Genomic DNA, 13,707 nt, shown 5'->3' with positions numbered 1-13,707 from the left:
GCCAGTCTCGTCGGATCGTACCTGCATATTCAATGTGCGTGAATGCGTTTTCAGTTTTTGAAACAGTTTTGAATACAAAAGTTCTAGATTAAATATGATTACAGCAATACAAACTCTTATAGTGGCACAATAAATATGTTGTCTAGTCTTGTTAGATTACATTATTCGAGAAATATATATCCCAATTTAGTGTACCGAAAGAAACAAACCAATACACCCGTGCTGGGCAGGTTGAAATGTGTACGACAGATAAGATAGCACTTAAAAAAACAGCACAATGCACTTGAAGAGCCCATTCACGTTCAGTCGCTCAGTGTTCACTTTTTCACGCTTGTGATCGAACTTCGTAGCAACATAGACTCTCCCATGAAAATGCGAAATGCCGTTTATATGTGTCATCTCGCTATCTTTACGATGTGGCGTAGAGAATCTCTGACACTCTAAGTCTGCCTGCATTTCATAGCACGAAATGATACCCGTAATGCGAATTCCGCGCATTTCATTTCTTCAAAATTTTAGGCCAAGTTGACATAATTGCGAGTTTGACTACCACATCATAGAGTGCAGGCTCGGTGTCAAATGCGAAGCATTCTTGGCGAACATTTGCAACTTTAACAGCATCTATCTAGTCAACTACGTCTTGGCGCTCTCATAGTCATTCGTTAGCTTGGTAGGTACCAAAATTGGCATAATATGACAAGAGTGTAGACAAGAGTGTATAGTAGCAAGTGTAAGCGTGTCATGTAGGTCATGAAACAGCCCCCTACATCTTGCTGCTCTCATGGTCGTTTCGTGAACTTGGTATGCAACTAGAATGGGTTCGGACATGGGTACTAAGTGTAGGAAACCCTAAACAAAAATGGTGAAAGTCATAGTCATGAGCATGACTCTGCAAAAATGACAATAGCTCAGCAAAAATGATAAACACTGAAAAATCACTGGAATGGGTTCGGACGTGGGCACTCAGTGAAAGAAACACTAAAGGATGATGGTAGAAGTCATAGTCATGAGCATGACTCAGCAAAAATGACAATGACTCGGCGAAAAAGATTATCACTCCAAAACCTCTGGAATGGGTTCCAGAACCCCTGGAATGGGTCAACACGTTGGCACTTAAGGGAAGGAAACACTAAGGATGATGGTAGAAGTCATAGTCATAAGCATGACTCAGCAAAAATGATGACTCGGCGAAAAAAGGCTAACACTAAGAAAACACTGGAATGGGTTCGGACGTGGGTACTAAGTGAAGGAAACACTGAAGGATGATGGGAGAAGTCAAAGTCATGAGCATGACTCCGAAAAAATGACAATGACTCATCAAAAAAAGACTAACACTCCAAAACCCCTGGAATGGGTTCAGGCGTGGGCACTAAGTGAGGTAAACAGTGAGGAATGATGGTAGAAGTCATAGTCATGAGCATGACTCAGCAAAAATGACACTGACACAGCGAAAAAGATTAACACTCAAAAACCACTGAACTGGGTTCGGACATAAATGACAGGTCATGACATGGATGCGATGACATGCGTGTCATGTAGGTCATGAAAGAGCCGCCTACGCCTCGTTGCTCCCATGATCGTTTCGTTAAGTTGGTAGACACGCTGCTTTGCATAGCTTCCGCTCCTACAAGGCGAGGGATCTGCAGGCTTTCTTTACAGTAGCCTCAGTCATGGACGAAATGAAAATGTTCGATAAGCTTGGTGCGTGTAGTGGACGCGCCCGTCTCACACCTCGCCCTCATGGCGCGCTTTTTGATAAAGAACACGTGACGCGCGACATGTGCCTACCCTGCACGTTGTCTGAGAGCACCCGCAAGACGTCCATCGCCATCTCCCCGCCGAGTTTCCCAATTCTCCGAAAAACCGAAACCGTTACGGCACATATGTTGTGACACAAAAGGGTATTTTCGTATACGAACCAGAAATACTTTCAATGCCGTTGTTTCCCTCCTAACCCTAATGATATTTTATTTTATTGAAAACAATAAAACCATGTATGAGACCGCTGCCTGATTAAGCTGCATAGTCGAGTGAAAGCCGAAAGCACAGTTCATCGTACAGGGAGCTGCACGTCGCAAGAACGTCTTGTCACGTGCTTCTTTTCCATTTTGGAGAAACGTTGCGCCAATAAATGAGCAGGCAATTTTTTTACTAGCGCAGGAAACTGGTTACAAAATGTTTTCCTCGTGGTGCCCGTAAAGAATGGGCCCGCCTCCTGTGACACTGCGTCAGAGGACGAGGCGCCGTATACAAACATCGTACCGTATACAAACATCAGATACAAGGTTCCTGTGGTTCCCTTTTCAACATTTTGAATTACTAGTAACTTGTACAATTTGCGTTCAAATTTCCGATCGATTATTTTATCATTCAGCGCCTAATATTGATTTCACAGAATAATCTTCTTCACTCCGTAACTTTTTCACTCCGTAACTTTTTTTTATGAAAAGGATGCGTACTCACCCTCCAAGAAATATATTCATGCAGTTTGTCGCTATATCGGTCAGTGTTTCCATAGGAAGCGGAACTGTAGAAAAACGGAAATTCAGATTGATTTTAGGACAATAAGGGATACACTTCATAAATTTAAGTGGTCCGTAAATTTAACTGGTGAGTCATCATCTGAGCCCGTCTGCGCAACAAGTAGTGACTTCTGAAAAGGTGCAGATGTTGAAAAACTGCGCATTCAAGTTGTGAAACAATATGTATACAAGGAGCTGTTCGTCCATACCTCATGTGTTTAGCCTTGGTTTCTATCTGATCGTTGTAATAAACGTCAAAACATGTCATCTTCATATACATATGTTGAAGACTAAAGGTCTGAGAATCAAAATTGTAATGCAAACCATGAAAATAGGAGAAGAAGAATGAACTTTGATACCAATGATGGTTCAGTGCCTTAAACAAGGGTGAGGGTCAATGACGACAATCATAACAGCAAAGAAGACACGCGCTCATAACCCGCTCGTCAAGCCGATATCGTGCAAGAACTCCCACAGAGAGTCTACCTGGAGGCGTGGAGTAGGCCTTGCCTCCAGTGAGGAAATGGTACGTTCCTTGTGTCTAGCGTTTCAAAGGCGTGCACATATTACTGCGGTGTTATTACGTTGCTTTAGCCCTTCTCAATTTGCACAACCGTTTTTATTTGACAATCTGTTGCACCTTATCTGTCACTTGTACTTCACCATAAGCACTACGCTTATAATTTCCACGGAATGAGCCATTCCTTCTTTCATTCCATAAACATTGAATAGTTTTGAGTACAGACATAAGTGTAATACGCCTAATAGAAGACACTACTGGTTTGCTTTGGTTCACTCTCTGAAACAGACAAAAACAACTAATGTCATGGACAACTTACCGGGAGTTCTTATGGCCTCGTTGTTCTCCTTCAATTCTGCGGTTTTTCTCGCAAGTGCTTCGTCCAGAAGAATTTGCGCCATGTCAGGCAGAACCAGCTGAAACAAAGCGGTAGGCATTCTGGTTATGATGATGCATGTTTTTTTTGGCGCAAGGGCCAGGGATGGCCAAAGAGCGCCAAGAAATCGTATGGGCAAATCAATGATGCGGTGAATGAGAAAATTAAAATGTAACGAGGCTCTATAGAGGCCTAAAATATTCCCTGTAAGGTTTGTAAAATGCGCAAGTATTAAAGTAATGTCAAGGACAAGTGATGTGAGTGATTACCATAAAATATATTCCTAAGAAAAAGGCGAAATAAAGTTGTCCTTATTTCACTACTGATGAAGCGTTTGCCTCGGAGCGAACATTTCTATAGCAACAGCTATCTTTCACTGGATAAAGAAATAGCGCAGACAGCTCGAAATTTTGGTTCATGTTCTTAGAAATGTTCCGTAAGAAAAGTCCGTCGTGCCATGACATCCAAGGCTTCTACTCACCTACAAAATATTAATGGAAGGCACTGTAAGATGCTTTCAGTCCTGATTCCGATCTTTCACCACTTCAGTTTTTGTTAGTAAATAAATACTTTACAAATGTGTTAAAAGCTTTCGTGCCAATGATAAATGTAGCTTTTGCAACCACAGCATGATGGTTACAAAGAATCTGCAAACCTGAGGGTTCTGGCGCCGGAATTCGATGACCTCGACTGCCTTCTTTGTCATGGCAACCATAGGGTTGACGTAGAACAGATCGATCACCTGTGAGAATGCCTTAAATAGCCATGGCCAATGGAATAGATTCTCTGAAAAGGAATAATGCATGTAAATGAATCATTTAAAGTGTGTTTCACACTATGGACCACCGATTAATCCAACTGCTTAATTGAGGGCCAGAGTCAGCCCAGCATCTGTAGAACAACCTGGTAAAGGACCGTCTTTTCAGGTCATTCGACCGAGAAATGCAGGATGAGGCAACAATTTGCATATGATAGCAATGACTGCTGCGAGCTGTATAAGTGCTGTAAAACTTGCTTTCCTTGTTTACAGGCTCCTTTAGCTCCTTTGGACCCTATTACATAAGCGTCTACTCTGGGAATGTAGTGATAGCTGAAGCGGTGCTGCTATAGTAGTTTATATTTTATGGCCATGCTTATACGTAAGAATCCAAAAACCACCAAGTGTGCCTTGGAGCATTTGATTTCATGTGAGGAGCTTTCGACTGCATTGAGCGCCTAACTTCGTCCAAGACTGACGATTGAGCACAATTAGCTTTATAGCCATTCAAGCAAACCAGGATGTTGTCTTAAGCAAAAAGTTCGCCTACGCGTTGACAGTGATGTACATTTAGCGAACACAACTCAATCACGAGCGCTGAGTGATTCAGTGGGCGTATTTGTCTCAGCAAGTGCGCATTCATTGAAACGGTAATGACCCACCAATCGGGCCACAAATACCTCCCCAGCAAGCGCAAAACTGAAACTGTCGCCCTCATGTAGTGTCGTAGCCAGGGAGTGGCATACGGGACACCTGCCCTCCCTTCCCCACCCCCCGCAATTTCTGTGTTGCATACAGCCTTCCCAGCTCCCCTCTCCCCTTCCTTTTTCTCCCCATTCCCTGTCAAAACAGTCCGTGCCCCCCCCCCCCCCTCTCCAGCAAAAAAAAAAAAAAAGAAAAACGGTTCTAGTCGCGCCAATGCTCTCGTGTACCGCCCGCAGAAACATTCCCATGAATTTGCAGTTACTGCATGTGGTCGCGCTTCAAAGACTATTTGCTCAACAACGTTATCTCTTTTCATTTGTCACACAACTTTGCTGATTTTTGGACGCCATTTATTCGGGAACGTCATTCGTGCGTATTTTACGCACGACGAAGTCACATCGATTCAACAGGCATTGATTAGCGGATGTTTAACAAGCACTCGGACAGGAGGCATACGTGAATATCTTAGCGGATTCCACAGCTGGTTCTCCACAAGCATCAAGAAAGTCCGGAGACACAATCTCTCCAATGCATTCACTGCATGATTAGAAGAAGTATTCTGAGTGGGAAGGCTTAGGAGTGAGGATCAACGGCGAATATCTCATTCAGATGACATTGTCCTATTCAGCAACAATGGAGACGAATTAGAGCAAATGATTGAGGACCATAATCGAGAAAGTCAGAAGACAAAGATAATGTTCAACAGCCTGGCAAGGGAACAAGAATTCAGGATCGCCAGTCAGCCTCTAGAGTCTGTAAAGGAGTACGTTTATCTAGGTCAATTACTCATGAATCATGAGAAAGAAATTTAATTGGGTTGGAGTGCATACGGCACAGAGCTTAAATTTATTATTCTAAGGAGAAACTTGGAGGTTAACAAAGAAGCTAGAACAAGTTAAGCACCGCACAAAGAGCGATGGAACGAAAAATCTTAGGACTAACGTTATGTTCAGAGAATAAATGGGGATAGCCGATATTCTAGTTGGCATTAAGCGCAAGAAATGGAGCTGGGCAGGCCATGTAATGCGTAGGATGGATAACCGTGGACCATTAGGGTTACAGAATGGATACCAAGAGAAGGGAAGCGCAGTCGAGGTTGGTAGAAAACCAGATGGGGTGATGAAGTTAGGAAATTTGCACGCGCATGTTGGAATACGCTAGCGCAAGACAGGGGTAATTGGAGATCGCAGGGAGAGGCCTTCTTTCTGCAAGCTGATGATGATGATGAAACAAGCTTAGCCTGCACGACTAATGAGACATGAAATTACATTTCAGGAAAGTCACCCTGATGTCAACGTTATGATGGCTCAACGATGCGTACGCGGAAATGCTGGCTTTCCATTTGAGGCAACGATAACTATATGGCGTCGCTGATGCTTAAGTGAGCGTCATCAAGTTGCTTTACTACCCGGAAAGGATTAATCTTGTGCGGTGCAGCTTCACTTAGGTGCAATGCGCCTTTGAAATTCTGCGGAAGGGCCATTGCCAACTTCAAAGCAAGTAGATTTTATAGACCTGACTACGGTATGTGGTACGGCCGCGGAATATAACAGAACGCTGTATTTTGGAACTTCACAGTAATACGCATTTGCAAAATCGGTAAATTTAATAAAGGTTGGACCACAGGCCTCTTGAGTCGTATGTTCGCGCTGATACAAGTAATAACACTATACTGTGTGCCCAATTTGGTAAAATGAAGGTAAATGCAGCAACATAGTACGTTGTCTTTTTCTTACTTTGGGCGAATGTCAGTGCTAGCGAGCAAATCAGCCAAGTCCGGCTTGAGAGTTACGGGTTTTGAATTTAAACTAGGAGATTAATATTATCTCATACAAAAGCTATTCGTATTGTCCCACATTCACCAAAGTGTCCTCTTGTAGTCCGTGCAAGGAACATTTTGCTGAATCCTAGGACGGCGCGCGTCACTTTGCAGCCCTGTAATTTTAGGTGTAATTTTACAGATTAATAACTAACGGCTACTTGAGCATTGCACTATAGTGTGTCGATGCAATATCTTTCATAATCCATATTTATGACTGTATTCTGCGATATATGGTGGCGCATACTGTGTTTGCACCAGCTATATTGTCACGCCAGATTTACTCCGGCCCACCCTTGTCGACGCTAAGCAATTTGGCAATACGATATTGCGTCACTCACGGGCGAGCCTGTAGAAGAATCCTGCCATGAAACTCGGAACGGTCGCCAGGGCAATCTGAAAGAGCGGGTATTGTGGGTTACGCTGCACGTTGGTGTCGATTCCAAACGCTGTTTTTGAGACCACGTCGAAAGTCAAGCGCTCGCACAGCGTGTTGATGTCGACTTCCTTGCCGTGGCCTGCGCACTCGTCCAGAATCTCGATAAAACGGTTTTGGGCGTCCATCAATGAGGGCATCACCTGTGAAAACCGTGATCCGTAATTATGACAATATCACTTTCATAGCCGCGTTGTATGGCGGTCACTGCGGAGCAGCGCACAGATAACTTCACGCGCCATCGCCCTAACTTGGAGGCAAAAAGTAATGTTCTAAAGCTCTCGAATAAATACAAGTGTCAATAATTGTGGGATGAGATATTCATTAATGAAATATATGTGCTCAGAACGTCTTGTCAGTGGCTCAAAAAATTAGAAGACAAGAGCATCCTTAGTGAGCATAGGAATCGTCGGGAACAAAACATCAACCGTTGACAGTCATGGCTGGTAATTAGCGTGGCAGCAGGACATGTGCGGCTGTCGCTAAGATAATTTAAGCAGTTTGGTCGAGGCAATGCCGGCATCTGCTCTTTTCATTTTAGACTTAAACAGTATCACTTGGACAAATTTCCAAATTCTGGTGCCATTTTGGCACTATATTATTCATCTGATTCAAATTGATTGAAATGGCCCACCGGCAGGTATTACAAGAATGCCAGTCGTCATTGCGATAGCAATAAATAGACACTTCAAGCGTATTTCTATCGTCGTCGTCGCTGTGATCATGTTCGTCGCCGTGAGGCTGCGTATAAAGTCCAAATACGGTAGCATCGACGCCGAGAGCCGTAAGCGGTATGCGCGAGTGAAAGCTTGCGAGGATCAGCCGACGATCGCGGCGCAATCTCGTGCGCGCGAGGGAGGAAGGCGGGGCGGCAGCGCGCCGTCATCGTCGCGCGCGAGGCACGGGATGGGGGGGTCAACACCGGCGGCTGCTGCCTACGGCGCGGCCGCGCTATCTTTAAAGTGATCTGCGACGTGGAAAAAGTGCGCGCCCGCGCGGCCCTCAGCTTCAAAGCGATTCGCGATGTGTACAAATTGCAACTAGTGCTGGTAGCTTCGTATGCGCTGTGCTTTCGACGTTCGCGTTGAAGCGACAGACAGCGCGAAGGTCAATTCGCCCACTGCTGCCGCCGCGCCTCCTCACTCCAGCGTTTCGACAGCGAGTGTCCGCGGTCATCGAGCGAGATGTGTTCATGTTTACCTGTGCACGCGTGACACCGTGCTCATTAATTTAGTTTGTAAGCGCATGTTTACAAGTTTATATAGCCGATAATATTACAATGTTTAGATCGCGTAGCTGTCTACTAATTTGGTATCGCAATCGATGCTTCGCCTTTCGGGCGAAACTGCGACATTTTTCGCGCCTCGTTCCCAAAAGAATACCCCCTGCTAAACGTGAATTCCTAACTAGGTGAAATTCGAAAATTTGTTAATTTACTTGTGCCTTGCAGTGGTATTTAAGACTTAGTGCTTGAACTTGGTATTTTGAATGTGCCTCCTTCTGGTCCTGCGTTTTGATCTTCGCTGTTTTTTTTTCGCTTTGAATAGTAACCCCCTGATTATTGTGGTAGTACTGAATTATTAGTTCCTCTAAATCCCACCATCAATCATTTCGTACACCGCTTACTGTCTCAAAAGCAAGTTACATTTGTGAGAGTTGTTTTCGATATAGTTAATACGGCCAGCCAGTTCAGACACTTGGCAGCGCCGTTATTCGCAACGCTTTCTATGTTCTTAATTTGTGAGTTTAGACTTGATAATGACAAAAAGTGAAATTCAATCTTGGTTAGCCGAGTAATAAGGCTGGTGAACGTGTTCTCATGGTCAGCAAGTGACAGTATGATAGTACTTTTCAATCATGGCTGACTGCTTGTTTGGAGTTTCTTAAGTAGATTAGGTACAATAGTGGGAAGCAAGTTGGAATCTTTCCCGATGAAACCATTTCCATGAGCCCGCGAGCGATTCGTGTACCATACAGAGACCGCCTCATCCATACAGCTAGCCAGTTTCCGCTATTGCAGATGAGCAATATGTGAGACGTGAAATGTCAGACATTCTCCATGCTACGGCATTGTTATTTTGACACCTTCAGTTTACTTTCCGTCATTTTGTTGATGCCTTTCCAGAATTTTCGTCTAAAATACAACATATACTGCCTCTGGCGTTGGCACGGATACCACTGCGCAGTGTTCAGAGAAGTGGTATTTTCTGTTTTCTTTTTAACGGTGAAAGAATGCGGCATTTTCTCCCTGCTCTCGAATCGGTGCCGGATTGCATGACATCCAGTTTCTATATGGCGTAAATAGAAGGTGTAGTTTAGGGAGTCTTTCACTTAAATAACGCACCGTCTTGATTTTCGACTGGGTGAAAAACTGTGCCATGGTGTTTCGCATGTCCTTCCAGACGTTGCCCTTGGTGAAGAGGATGTTACGCACGAAGGCAGGTTGCAGTTCGTGGACGTGCATTGTGTGCTAATAAATATAAAAATTGAACAAAATAAAAGCATGGGGAGACAGAAGTACAGACGGAAGTACAATTGCGCGATCACTTGTGCAGGCGGTTACAATCAGCTGGAATTTTCATCCGAAAACTTAACATACCTACGCGGAAGTTAATTTTATCCCATCCTGGCGTGAGTATTTATTCATTTCATTAAACTGTGTCGACTAAGTCACGCCGTATTTTAATCACATAAAAGTAGCCTTGGACTCATCGCACTTTCCTCCGAAAAGAGTAAATGGGACGTTTGGCTACTGAAATGAGTTTCAAGCATACCTTCCTTTAGGGTTTAGAGCACATTTGAGAAGTTTTACGCATGTAAGGCAAGAGCGAAAACTGCTTGAGTAGAAAACTCTGTACTTACTCCTCGAGCAGTAAAGTTCTTCAAATCCTTGACGAACATTTTGTCAATCATGTCCAAGTCCTTCACCACAACAATAGGAGCATCGCCGAGGTAAAATCTTAGTGTGTGACAAAAAAACAGTAAATACATTATAGCAATGTTTCTGCCAAGAATGAAGGGTGGGTAACGAGTCGCCGCGAATGGAGATGACAGCAAAATTTCCAGATTAAGAAGAAAGTAGCCAGAGAAGGCACAATAACATTGGAACTTGCATGTAATAGAGCTTCCTACTGTGTCTAAAAGAAATGAAGAACGTTTCCGCTTTTTTGTGGCCTGGAAACTGCTTCTAACACACAGCTATAGGACGAAGTAGCGGTGATATTGTAGTGCAAGAGAAAGATACTGACAAAGAGCTGGTATGCTTATGTATTTCAGGTCCGCCTTTCCGTACCATGAATTCCGTATACTCTTACTCAGTTTCCTGTCGTTTAATATGTTCCACACAGATTTAACTTTTTTCTTATTCCCACGAAGCTATGGTATACGCGATATTCACTGACGTCATCGAGGTCACCGCGTTGTCGAAAGCCATTGTGGCGACATGACATGCTACGCCTCATCTCGATCCGCTTAACTCTAGCAGCAGGAAATGGCGTAAGTGACGTCATGTGAATACTTCTTATACCTTGGGCAGCACGCGATCTCATCAATAAAAGTTTATCCGATGTCCTAGCCTACTAAAGCGTGGTGTGGCGTCTCTAACCTAGTTTCTTTTCGCGAATCGACGTCTCTGTGCTTTGACATGATTTATACTTCACTAAGGTAGCTACTTTGTACTGTTGTTATATCATAAGTGTGTACCATGTTGCGCATAAAGGACACGGATACAAGGAAGAACGATGGGATACACAAGGCGCCAACTTGCAATTTTATTTTGGAAAGATCGGGGCCATTTTATGCACTTGCTACAACACAGCGCATGCCCTGAGACATATATTTACACACGTGTGCGTCCACTCAAAAAAGCTATCGCTTTTGTTGACAGTGCAATTGACGCCTCACAGGTGCACCAATCTAGAGATATTATGTGCTTCTATTGGTTCATGAATTGTGTGTAGCAACGGGCTTGCCGGTGCGCTTCAGACTCCAGTACCTTGCAAGCTCTGCTTCCTGTCCTGATGAAGGCAGGAACCCACCAAAAAGTGCGATGACGTCTTCTGGCAGAGTTCGATTCCTTATGCAGAACGCTAGTGGCCTTGCATGCATACTGTCGTGGCAATGTGCGAGACTGTGGCATGCGGTTCAGAAGGAACTTGTAAAATGTGGCCCGATAAAGTGGAATGCAACTCAGGCTCAACCAGTGCCAAATAATAGCGAGAAGCAAAAATTAAATGACTCGTTTGATAATAGAAGCATATAATATAATAAGAATATGGGTGAATCAGTGAGGGGTCAATTGCACTGTCAACAAGAGATATATTTTTGAGTGGATGCACACGGCGTGTAAAGATATGTCTCGGGATATGCGCTGTGTCGTATCAAGTGTGTAAAAGGGCCACGCTCTTTCTTTGCCCGGGTTCTTTATGCGCCACATCGGATACACTTATAATTTATACACCTATAATTGATCAGAGTGGCAATACGCTTCAAGTGCTATTAATACTGAACGACATTGTACGCCCCTACTGAAACAAACAGGAGTGATAAAGCTTCCGCGATAACGCTTCCTCGCGATAAGGCTTCCTTGCGATAAGGTTCCCGCGATAAGGCTTATCTCGCGGTAAGGCTTCCGTACCTATAGCTTTACGATCTCACATATTCCAAAGGAGGCAGAATCGTGCCATGGAAAAAAAGTAACTTAAAATATCTTCGACACGCATAAATAAAACGCGTTATCATAAGACGGTTGTCTGAAACTGGAAGCGATAGCAATTAGACTTATCTCAACGTCTTAAAATGTGCCGAAAAAAATATATTTCCCGGTTATCACTGAATGAATGTCTCACCCAAAAATGTCGCCGTATTCCTTCAGCCATCGTCCGATGCTCTCGATTGTGGTCTGCAATCAGTTACCATGAAATACTTAGTTTGACGGGAGACTCCCAAAAATGTCTTAGCGGTTAGCTTCAGTTCTCACTATAGGCTTAAAAAGGCAATCGGCCGAACTTTAATTTGAGGCTGGAATATATGTAAAGGCTTTAGTTAACGCGTGTTGCGTTTCATCAGTGAGCGACACTTTGATTTCATCCTATAGTGAAAACACTGGAAAGCCAGAGTGGTGACAGCCGATGCACTGTGGATGCGCGTCATGTACATTTGCGCCGTTTCACTATATTTCACGTTTTAGGCAAGCCATTCAATTCAAGCAATTTCCCCGCGTTCTCGCTCATTGCATAGTTTTGCGCCGCCTTTGCAGATCGGTAACATGCAAGCAGTCAGCAGGCAAAGCATGGTGATGAGCTAATGAAGGAAATCGCAATAATTACTTCAACAAAGGGGATCGTGGAGCTAGTTCAAGGTATTTGATTTTACCTGAGGTTGCTCCGAAGCCATTTAACTTTCGAACAGTGTTGCATGTTTTTTTGTGAAACGATTTCGGCGCTAGAAGCAGGCGTTATAGCACCAGTTTTGAGAATGCTTATGATCTGGCCGCAAACGTGCTTTCCACAGGCCAGCCCGCCTGTCTACCAGGTGTAGCGACGGCCCTGGGAGACAGCATTCACTTTATGTGACCGTGCACACGGATTGTTTAGATCGCTAGTCTTGAGAGATGTTATTATTTTAATGCACAAAAGAAAACATCATTACTCACTCAAGGAGATCAAGACAACTTGTTCGCCTCCGATTATCGCCATGGAAAGTATGCTCTTTCACTCTAACCCAAACATATGTTTTCATAGTTATTAATTTATAATTATAGCAATTAAATACGTGGTAATTACTTCGCTAAATTCTCAACACCGAAAATCAACATCATGTCGGAAACGCTACTATGTGTTTTGCGTCGTTTCCCTCATTAAAATGATCGTTTTCAGAAATGCAACTAAGCGCATAAGCGTTGTACGTTGAAAAGTTATAGAGTAGCAGAACACGCGTTCCTTCCACACCATCAACAGGGTGCCCTGTAAACCCCTCCTATAATATAAGCTGGAACACGAGGTGCACCATCTGTGCTATTGCTTCTTTGCAATTTGTTTATCACAGTCACAGACTTTCCATAGCTATAAGACTTGCGGCAACCATGGCAACGGACTTCACCTTCAACGTGCGGCGGCTGCAGCTAGTTCGCGTGTATCCGAACGGATCTCGTTATCTGTTCTCCATGCGGTGCAACCTCACGGCAAAAACCAACCCTTCAAGCTCAGAAACTGACATCTACAGATGTCAAGTGACGAACTGTGGGGGCCAATATGCACGGGCGTATAAAGCGGTACCCCCTGTGTTCTTTCTGCTTCATTTTCCTGTTTTCGACGCTTAACCCCCTTTCCACCTTTGTGGGGTAGAAACCCGAATGCACGTGACCTCCCTGCGTTTTCTCATTCTCGCCTCACTCTATCTCTAGGTTCATCACAGAGCCAGAGGCGGTGAACCACGCTTTCTAGCGTGCACCTTCGCATTGTATGACATTAGGGGTTGTAAAGTTGAATCAAATGGGCTAATGCTTCAAAACAATAAAAAAGAAAAAAAAAAACGAAAAAAGAACCGCCAGTGGTGCTCGCTGTGACGCAAAT

At 43.9% G+C, this 13,707-nt stretch overlaps 1 non-coding gene across 1 annotated transcript; it reads right to left on the bottom strand.

Moving 5' to 3' along the window:
• Positions 1-2,461: 2,461 nt before the first annotated feature.
• On the bottom strand, positions 2,462-4,188 carry LOC119438534 (uncharacterized). Its single transcript, XR_007464831.1, has 3 exons — positions 4,074-4,188; positions 3,362-3,458; positions 2,462-2,527 (listed from the first exon to the last, which is right to left on the bottom strand). It is a non-coding gene; the product is annotated as an uncharacterized LOC119438534 (transcript).
• Positions 4,189-13,707: the final 9,519 nt, after the last annotated feature.

This window comes from Dermacentor silvarum, chromosome 1 (assembly GCF_013339745.2).
Source record: "Dermacentor silvarum isolate Dsil-2018 chromosome 1, BIME_Dsil_1.4, whole genome shotgun sequence".
Classification (NCBI taxonomy): domain Eukaryota; kingdom Metazoa; phylum Arthropoda; class Arachnida; order Ixodida; family Ixodidae; genus Dermacentor; species Dermacentor silvarum.
Note: the sequence above shows the minus strand (reverse complement) of the source record. Positions and strands in the feature narration are given on the sequence as shown.